This window comes from Morus notabilis, unplaced genomic scaffold, assembly GCF_000414095.1.
Source record: "Morus notabilis unplaced genomic scaffold, ASM41409v2 Scaffold1383, whole genome shotgun sequence".
NCBI lineage: Eukaryota > Viridiplantae > Streptophyta > Magnoliopsida > Rosales > Moraceae > Morus > Morus notabilis.
In genome coordinates, this window is record NW_010366099.1 from 178,716 (window position 1) to 189,921 (window position 11,206).

An 11,206-nucleotide genomic window follows, 5' to 3' on the forward strand; every position below is an offset into this window, starting at 1 on the left:
TGATTCCATTGAGGAAGTCTATGAATCTGCAGTGTAAGGAATTAACTAAAATCATGACGGAAGATCTTGATGTATCTATATATATATATATATATATAGATATATATATAGATATAGATATGTGGGTGTGGGTGTGTGAGGACCATCATATATATATCCATACTTCAATATGATTAAGACTTTACGTTCTCTCTTTCGTGAAGGGCATTGCTAAATGATGGCATGCACACATACACACAAACACACCACAAAATTCAATTACTATGTACAATGAAAGCACCAAATCATTCCTCCCACAAAGAAGATAAAAAAGAGAGAGAAAAAAAAAAGGGAGGGGGGGTTGGTAGGGCATGGGCTTGTTTTGTTTTGGCATTGGGGAGTTTTGGAGTACTACTTTTATTCCCACCAATTTCATCAAAAAAAGATGTGTAGTAGTGAATTGCGGAGAGTTTTATATACACTCTAATACTATTGATAGATGGGCAAGATTTGTTTTGTACTGAGTTTGGGATTTATTTTTTGTCACCAAATAGCAAAAGAAAACATATTAAGGGGGTATCTTCCACACACACACACACACACATATATATATATATATATATATATATAGTATGCTTAATATGTTTGTGGACAAGAAAGAAGGATATTAGAATGGGATAGGTGGTGGTGGTGGTAGATGTGTAGGGGAGAGGAGAAGGGAGTTTCCCAAGTAAATGTTTTGTCCGAAGTTCCAAACTGAGGAGAGAAAAAGGAGAGAGTGCGTGTGGTGGGGCCCAAACTCCACAAATATATTTTTGTAACGCATCCCAACAATTGCACATTTTGCACTGCTCCATTGCTGCCTATGATTCCACCCATCTCAATGTTGGGGTGGCTTTGTTGGGAAACATTGTGCTTGTGAAAAAGAAAGAAACGATTAAAGAAGGGACTTATATATATAATATACTTAATATGGTTACATACTCTATATATATTAATATTATTTACATATGTATATATATATATATATATATATCAGAGAAGCCTTTGGAGTGCGTTTAGAACACACCCATCATGCAGATTTGCAGATGCTTGTGAGCTGCTACAGTATACATGTGAGGCCCATATTTGATGACAACATAGATATTAAAATGTTCTCTTTTTTTTTTCCCCCTTGAGACGCATATAATGAAAGAAAAACATATGAATTATAATAGTTTTTTCTTGTCATGGAGTACTACTACTTCTGCAATGACTAAAGGAAACTCCTTTTGGATTAAAAAGCTAAACAAGTAATTATGGTTTTAAGAACTTAATATGAAGAGTGGTTCGTACATACTAAATCAAACCTCAATCATTAAAAAAAGAATGATATAGCTAGCATAATATGTTCACATTAGTGAATCATAGGGAACAAATTACAGTAGTGAGAAATTTTGCCCCCTCTTAGGGAAATTTTAGTAACTTTTGCATGCAGAAACAAAAAAGAGAACTTTTGCCAATACAAAGAATACTTCACTTTATCTATCTGTCCAATTTATGACAAAGTGAGTAAAAAAGCAGCAATAGTAGGGTTGAAAAGAGGGAGGAAAAAAAAAAAAAAAAAAGAGCTGTACAATGTACACGTGCCTCCTTGCATGCATGCTCAGCCAAAGCCTGTCCCCAATACTTCATATCTATTATCTAGCACTAATGGGATAGCAAAAGCCAAAGATTACTACTTTTAATTTGATTCAACCCAATTCAAGTACTAGCTATATATGTCAAGCCATGGTCTAAATTTTGGTCCGTGATTTTCAAAGCAAAAAAGGTTGAAGGGCGTATACCAAGCTAAAAATAAAGTTTGACAATTAATGTGTGTGTGTGTGTGTGTGTGTGTGTGTGTGTGTGTGTGTGTATGTATATATGTATTGGTTACAAAAAATCTCTGTGCATTTGCTAATAATACTGCATTCCCAAGTTTGCATTTCTATAGGGTAACAAACAACATTGAAATTATACCATTTAATAAAGTTTCGTGTTGCCTTTACTCTTTTGTTTTAATTTTGTGTTTATCAACTAATACGATGATGTTTTGCCGTTTGTTTTGTTGGATTTCTCTTGCAATTTCGGAGGTGGTCTCTTCACCTTTTTTATTATTATTTTGTGTCTATGTAGTAGTCTTTGTGCTACAATAGCGTGACTCTTAATCGAGCGTTGTTTCTTTATCAGTTTTGATGAAGGAAGCGTTATATGAGCTCGTTATTTGTGCCTTATTAGTAATCATTTTTTCGGCTTCTGGTATACATTCCACTCATTGTGTTATTTATTTGTACTACTAAAACTGGTTCTTATTGAGGGTCATGCCTTGTGTTGCAAGGTCTTTCACATTGTAAGTTTTGGTTTATTTAATGAAACTTTTCCTTAAAAACAATAAGTTTCATAATACGCGCATCAGCTGCTAGCTAGTAGATGTATGTATGTGTGTCTGAATACTTTGTTAGAGAGACATAATATGTCTCTCTACACAATTTTTTGGCTAAAAAAATCACGAAAAACAACAGCAAGTACTGCACAAGCGCTGCAGCGCATGTAGAATGCCCTGCAGCAGGAAACTACATATTTTGGTGCAGTTAACACTGCCGGATCCACTGCAGCGCCTAGCGCTTGTGATGCACGCTGCAGCGCGCGGATAGCGCATCTTCTGCTTCCGTTTGGGTCTTTGTTTGGGCCCAAGCGCTGCAGCGCCCGAAGGTCCCACTGCAGCGCCTATATCAATTATAGTGTAGTTTTATGTTATGTGATTTGAATTGTGCCGAATTATTACAACAATTTGTGATATGTTTTTGTATATTTCTAAATACGTATTAGCAATAGACATATCTATTATAATAGATGCATTAATACATGAAGAGATACATCTATATTGAAAAGGTACCTATATGTGAATGGTTGTGATATTTGAAGATGATGTGTTCATTTATGAAATAACACCTCTGTCTTTATTAACTCTTCATAAAATTTACAGACTTAATTCATGTTCTGGAACACAATATTATTGCTAGATATTGTGTTCAAGGGCTTGTTGTATCTTGAGGGTAGTTTGCAATAGAAATTCATTAACAAACTTTGAGAAGTGAGTGTAAATAAAACTTTTAAAAAAATATATTCTTATACGCCTTGAACCTTCTTGCTTTTTGTGTTCTTTTCATTCTCTACATTCAAATTCTCCAACATGCTTCGTCAAATAGTTTAATTCCATCGTGTTAATTATTGTTGTCTACCTTTATTTGCCAAAAAAATAAATGAATTGATATGTTAGAATCTATCAGCTTATAAAAGCAATCTCTAAACGAGAAGCAAGTAGTCATGCATAATTTCAAACCTTGTTATTGTGGTACTCTCTAATTTATCATGTAGTTGTTTTTGGTAGAATTATCACATGATATCGTACTCAACTTTGCTTAAGGCTTAAAAGTACAAGCGCGCATGCATATTACGTATATAGCACGGTACATATTCATAAGTACATGCTATATGTAATATGCTTACATATACATATATATATATATATACATGTGTAGTTATAGGTGTGGGTATGCAGAAGCTGATATATATATATATATATATATATATATATATATATTAAAATGAACATGAACAAGCTGGTTTTGATGATGGCCTTTTTTGCACCCGTTTAATTAAGTGTAGAGAGAGAGAGAGAGAGAGTCCTTTTGAAGTGAGAGAGATTGAGTCCTTTTGAAGCGTCAAAAGTCCATTCTCTTGACACATAAAGATCGAAGAAACCAAAAAAAAAAAAAAAAGTATTTTTTTCTTCATGTGGACAAGCCACTTCTTTTTATTAATTGATTGTTTATTTATTGAGAATGTTGGGAAGAAGAATTTGGTCAGAACATATAAAAGTGGGAGAGGAGAGAGTCATACTCATAGGAGTATGGTTTATGGAATATTTAAATACAAGAATGTTATCATGAAATCTCAACCTCTCCACCCCCTATTGTGAAACATATGCCTACCATTTATTGTCTTCGGTACTCTTGAGATTTTCTTACTCTTTCATATTATATTCTAATGTTTTTCTGCCTGCAAGAAGATATAATTATATGTACCATATAAAAAAGAGAAAATTCTATTGTATAATATTATAAAAAAATGATATCAGTATCAATTTTCATCAATTTTATATAATTTTTTTAATTTAATATGATTTTAATTAAATTTAATTTTCAGAAATACGTACCACCATAGAAGTAAAAGACCCAAAAAAGAAACCTTTTTTTTATACACATGCATTTATTTATTTTATAGATTTTTAATTATTGGTTCTGCCAAGTGCCAAGGCACGCGTGACAACCATATCCCTAGCTAGTTTTTATAAGTTTATTTCCCTTTAGAGTCATTCTTCAAGTTTTGCATGCGTGCACTCTTGCTTTGTGTAATTACGTGTACCATTACTTCTTTTTTTTTTTTTTTTTTTTTAAAGTTATATTTAAAGGTGTCCAACATGTTTTGATCTCTCTTGAAGTTTTCCTTTCCTTTTCTTCTATTTTTCTCTATATCTAATTAAAGAAACCTTTTTGTGCTTTTCTTTATTGGATATACACAAGTGGGAAGAGGTGTGTGTATATATATATATATATACATATATATATATAATATACTTGAAATTAAACTATATATATTATATTATTATGTATATAAAGTATCAAAACCATTTTAATGGTGTCAAAGTCATATGAAAGGGTGAGGAAGACACAGTGCCCTTTATTGCAAAAGTTAATCTTATCGTTAATGTCGTCGTTGATTCAGTCAATAAATGTGGTTTGCTCTTCTTTTTCAGTAAAAGTTGTAAAATGGGTTTATATGCTGCTGAAAAAGGGGTTTTGAAAAGGTAAAAAGAAGTAATGTCTTGCTGTATATGCATGTAGCCTGTATATGCATGTAGCCTGTATATTACCTTTGGGCCTTGGCTTCGGAGAAAAAGGTAACATGTAAACGTTTTATTAGTTTGATAAAGACATATAGATAAGGATATATACATATATATATATATATATATATATACACACACACATACACACATTGTATTTTTTTCCCTGCATAAGGTGTACATTGTAGTTTGTTAATTAATTATGCAACATTCTTACATTTTGTGTTATATTTTGTATTTGTCCGTTTTAACTTTTGAATCTTCTTAACTAATTAGCCTTTTATAATATGTCAAAAATATTTTAGGGTCCTTCAAGTATGGATATTGCAAGTTTTACGTTTTTAACCACTAAATTTAATTAAAATCACATCAAAATACTTCTCAAACTATGTACCTCAATTTAAAGTGCTCCCAATTTTTTAAAATAATTCAAAACACCTCCTAATTTATAAAAAATGGTTCAAAACTCTCTCTTCATCTAATTCCGTATATAACATTAACAGATGTGGTGACATGTCACGCCTTAAATATTAATTAAAGCTATTGAATTCTAATATAATTAACCAAAATAATTAAATATTAAAAAAATAACAACACATAAAATTTATAGATGAGTCTTGGGTTTCAAGGACGCAGGGGAGGATTTCTGAGAGATCCGATCGGTTGCAGGTGGATTGCTTGGTGGGTGGGAGTAAATCTTGAAGGTTGTGGGGTGGCTCGATTGAGAACAGATCTTGGAGGTGGATGGCATAGGCAGTTGGGGAAGAAGCAGCTCAGCGACGATTTCAAACTGGTGGAGCCGAAGGATGGGAGGGGCGGAGGGGGAGGCTGGCACCGCAGATTGGTGCTCAACGTGGTTAATTTTTGAGATCTGAGATAAAGATCCGTTCATTTTACCGATTTGAGTTTAAAATTTGAATTTTACTATAGTAAAAAGCTCTTAGAAATAGTCACATCTAACCTTTTTTTTGCTACAATAAAAAATTCTCACATAAAGTCACATCTTAACTCGAATTAACGAACTAAACGGGCTAAAAATTTTTTTTTCCTGAAATGATTTTGATTTTTTAGTATTCTAAATTAGTTTTAAAAAATAATTTTAATTTTTTAGTAATTAAAACATTTCTTAGAGATTAATTCATATTGTTTTCAATTCAGTTAAATTTTAATATTTTAATATGGTGCCACGTTAGATAATTCATTAATGTTATAGACGAAATTAGGGCGGAGAGAGCGTTTTGAATATTTTTTATATATCAGGAGTTGTCTTAAACCGTTTTAAAAAATTAATGAACACTTTAAAAAATTAATGAACACTGTAAATTAAGGTACATAATTTAAAAGGTAATTATGAAAATAATTTAAAAAATATATAAAATAAACAGTTTATATATAACACAAATTTAACTATTAAAAAATAAAAAACATATCGATAATTCATTTTTTCATATCCTACCGTAAAAATCTTCAATAATTTAGCAACTCACTTAGATCAGTTGTTTTCGTCATTCAACGGCTGAATTTGGGTTGAATGATACCGTAATTTCTTCCATAATTATATGTCTATTAAGAAACGACATACTAAAAGAACTGGACAAAAAATTGATACTGTAATTTCTTCCATAACAATATATGTCTATTAAGAAAGAACTGGACAAACATATACATATATATATATATATATATATATATTTTTTTTTTTTGGTAGAACAAAAACTTGAATACTAGATCTTTAAAAAGCTTTAACTACTATCAGATCCAGTGAATTACTATTAGGAAAAAACATAAAAGTTACTAATTTTAAATAGTTGTTTTTAATGGTTACAGTGAGACAAGACCCCAAAGTAGTTGCAATTTGTAAATGCAATGCAGGAAAGCTTTATCCTTAGTCTTTGCCCAGGAAATAAAAGCATTCCATACGCGGTAAACAATTAAAGAGATAGACTTCATAACCGGATTTCGTGTCTATGTCATCGAATATCACATCAAGTTTTTAAAAGAGGGGTCTTTAATTTTATTTCATATTTATTTTTTATTTTTTATTTTAATAAATTTAACTTCTAAACATTTGCTTTTATATAGGAGAAAAGGGATGGAAATGGTAAAACTGTCAAAAGAGGGAAAAAATCTTGTGGCGCTTGGTAGTGTCAGATAACCCCCTTAAAACGGTTGCAGAAAACAGCAGAAGTTCAGACAACTGCCACAAACCTTTGTCTCTCCTTGGGTAGGAAAATACTTGTCCAATTTCTTTGCCAAAACTAAAGGCCCCCCACTTATTTGTAATATCTCAATCAATGCCCTTGACATTTAGGGGTCATGAGGATCTGCCACTTGTAATCCTACCTCCTCAAAAGGACCATGCATTGTGGGGTCCCTACAAGAGTAAGAATCACTCTTAGTGCTATATTCAAATATTATTTCAAACAAAAATAAAAATTAGAATTGTTAATTATAGACTCCGTTCACTTTATAAATTTAAATTTTTAATTTGATTTGAGATGTGACATTTTTTGAGAGTTTTTTATTGTAATAAAAAAAGTTAGATGTGACATTTTTTGATAGCTTTTTACTGTAGAAACTTAAAACTGAAAACTCGAATCGGTGAAATGAACGAGGCCATAGTCTCTGTTCATTCAAGCTTTATTACACTAAAAAATTTTCAAAAATGATCATATTTAATTTTTTTATTACAGTAAAAAATTTTCACATAAAGTCACATTTTAATTTAAATTAAAAATTTAAATAAGCGAACTAAACGGGTCTATAGTGTGATCTTGAACACAACAATAGAGTAAACAATAGACAAAGACAAACAACAAAGGCATGATCAAGCAAGATAAAAGTCTTAAGGACAAGTATTTTATTTGAGTTCATTTTTAGTTGAAAAGCATTCCGTTAACAATAAAAGAAATAAAAAAAGAAGAAAAAAAACTTGTCAAATAGAGACTATCAACACGGCGAAGAAAGAAAATAAGTTAAAAGGTAATATAAACAACGTTCTTTGACAAACAAATAAGAACCGAAAAAGCCTATCGACTCAACTTGTGAGTGATGATATTATCGTTCATTCTCACCTAATTAAAGAGTAGGGATGATAATTTTGCGCGACGAGATCTGCTTGATTCTCGACGAACTCCACTTCCCAATTAGAATACTCCCATTCAAACGACCCCCGCCATCACATTCGCGTCTTCTTCAAGGCATATGGTTTAGTGGATGTTTAATTCATAAATTCAGAATCATAATTTAAAATTATTTTTGTTTTACGTGTATTTTTTATGAGAAAAAAATTATAAATCATGATTCATAATTAAAGATAAATACAGAAAACAAACGTCTCCTAACTTTCAACTCAACAACAATTGGATAGCCAACAACACCGCTAGAGATTCTCCCATCACAACTGAAACGACATTAATGCGCTTGCACCACAACCTCAAAAGCGACAACAAAATTAAACATGAACATACTTGAGGGACAACACCCACCCAGCTGCTCTTATGCCACCTAAAACCACATTCGTCTCAACATTAAGGTTTTGAATTCAAACTTTTAGAGCCCGTTTGGTTCATGGATTAGAACCATTTTTGATTTATGTGTATTTTTTATGAGAGAAAATACTGTAACAAACAATAAATCATGATTCGAATTAGAGAACGAATCATCTAACTAAACGGGCTCTTAGTTAACATAGCGCTTTTATTTCAAGGCAAAAAATATATAAAGTCTCATATGATGATGACCAAGAATGTCATATTATATGCACGAAAAAGCTCCTTTCTAAATTTTAACATCCTAAGAGGAACATTATAACACTCTACAATATCTTATTAAATTCGAAGGTATATTCTATTTTATTAAAATTAAAAGTTCAAGAGTGTAGCGTGGTAATTTACTAAAAATTTAAAGGCAGAAGCGAAAAAAAAAAAAAAAACCCCTAAAATAGTTGCTAGCTCGGCTACTATGGTGATGTATAGTCTGACTGAAGGGATTTTTATTTTAATTTTTTGTGGCCATACTAACATGAATTTGGAGATCAATAGAACAAAAAGGAAGAAAGGGGGAAAGGTTAATCATGAACTGTGGATTGCAATCTGAAAACTATGATGGTTGGTGGTGGTGGTGACCATTGTGGGAAAAAGATCTGACTGAGGCCCAACCAAAAAAGCTCTTAATTAGTATAGCCTTTGTCCACATTAGCAGTAAAGAAAATGTTGTAATATATAGTCGGTTAAAATATGTCCATAATGCAGCCTGGAGTAGGCCCCCAGCCAAATAATTGCTGAAAGTACTCATGATTTGATTTTCTATCAACAATTTTTTTTTTTTGGTCTGGTCCTTTTCATATTTACTATGTTTTTCATTTTACACCTACCTCTTTTTCCCTGTGGATTTATGCTAATTAAGTGGTAAAATTTGTTGGTAAATTAGTCCTTGTTAGACTATTGTTTTGTAGTAATTAATTTCCACTGCTGGTTTCAACTAATTTATGGAGGGATTTTTTTTTGGCCTTTTGGGAAAAAAACAAACAAATAAAAGTGGAGGGGATCAGGAGAAATTGCTAGTCCTAATTAAGAGAATGAGGACAAACAAAAGGTGATGAAAAAAAAAAAAAAAAAAAAAAAAATCTGCTGACCTAAAGTAAAGAAAAAAGGGGCAAATTCTACCATACATGGAGTCACAGAGAGGAATTTAGGTTAAATTTTGCTGCCATGTTTTACCAAAAAGACTTTCAGGATTTTCTCACTTTTCATTTTAATCGTACAGGGGTATTATGGTCTTTTTACTCAAAACCTTTCCAACTTTGAACAAATATACAGATATTGTGCACATCCAAAGTTACCAAGAAACTTGCCATCATTCATCCCCAAAAGCAAAAACGGTCAGAAGGCTCAAAAAACGCAGAGTACTTTCGCATCTCCCTTTAATCATCATCCATCAAAAACTTTTACTTTTTCGTCAAAGGAGCACCCAAGGGTAATTTTGTCACACAAAAATTGACAAATTCAAGAACAGTGCTTTGTCTTTTAGGTGTCCAATTGGGCCCTACAAAAGCTCCAAAAGTCAGTGGGCTCATAAACATTTTCAGTGGGGGCCCATTTAATCCCCCCCACCCACCCACTTCGTACTACATGGTGGGCTAGTATATCTTTTAGACCCCATCCTCATGCATAGCAGGCAGGCATATTACTCTCTACTTTTTGACTGATATTTCACACTTCAAAGAAAACCCCTGTTTTTTTTTTTTTTTTTTTTTTTTTTTTTGACAAAACTTGTGGTGGGAACTGTATTTATAACCTACGATAGGTGTTATTATTTTAATTATTAGATTAATTTTTTAATGATATGATATATGATTAGAAACAGTTCTTTACAGTGTGCTTCAAATTTTTAATATGATACTTACACATCAAACTGTTAATATAACGGGTAAAATAACAGTACTTATTGATAACAAAAAATACTGATTCTACCAAAAAAAAAAGTAGTTTTTTTTAGGAGAAGATTGAAAGCGAAATATTAGTGAATATTCTTCAAGGCTTAATACCTTTAAAGTGTAGTTGTGAAAAAATTGAGAAGGAAAAAGAAAAAAAAAAAACTTTATGGATCAGCTTAAAAACCTCAATCATGCAGCGAGGTTAAAAAAGCAAAATTGCAGCATCATTTTCGCTAAAAGTGCGTGAAACTTGTAAAAGAGTTTACGATACTTTAACTTTACATTTTTATTGGAGATGGCAAAAGTTGTTTGTTGTTGGGGGCAACAAGAGAGAAGAGCTAGTGGTAATGTGTTTAGGACCATGACCAAACATTATCCCGTTGCCTTTGTTTGACTGGTATAAATTTAGGTGCACTGTAGTCCTAGTATCCTGTGGTTTTTTTTTTTTTTTTTTTTTTTTTTTTTTTACTCCTGTTTTTTTTTTTTTTCTTTTTTTTTTTTTTTCTTTTTTTTTTTTTTTCTTTTTTTTTTTTTTTCTTTTTTTTTTTTTTTCTTTTTTTTTTTTTTTCTTTTTTTTTTTTTTTCTTTTTTTTTTTTTTTCTTTTTTTTTTTTTTTCTTTTTTTTTTTTTTTCTTTTTTTTTTTTTTTCTTTTTTTTTTTTTTTCTTTTTTTTTTTTTTTCTTTTTTTTTTTTTTTCTTTTTTTTTTTTTTTCTTTTTTTTTTTTTTTACTCCTGTTTTTTTTTTTTTTTTTTTTTTTTTTTTTTGACATTGAACTATTAATATTATGAAAGTTTAATCTCTAAATTCCTTTTTGCCGATTAATTATTGAACTGATTTTTTTTTAGGGAATTTTGATTAA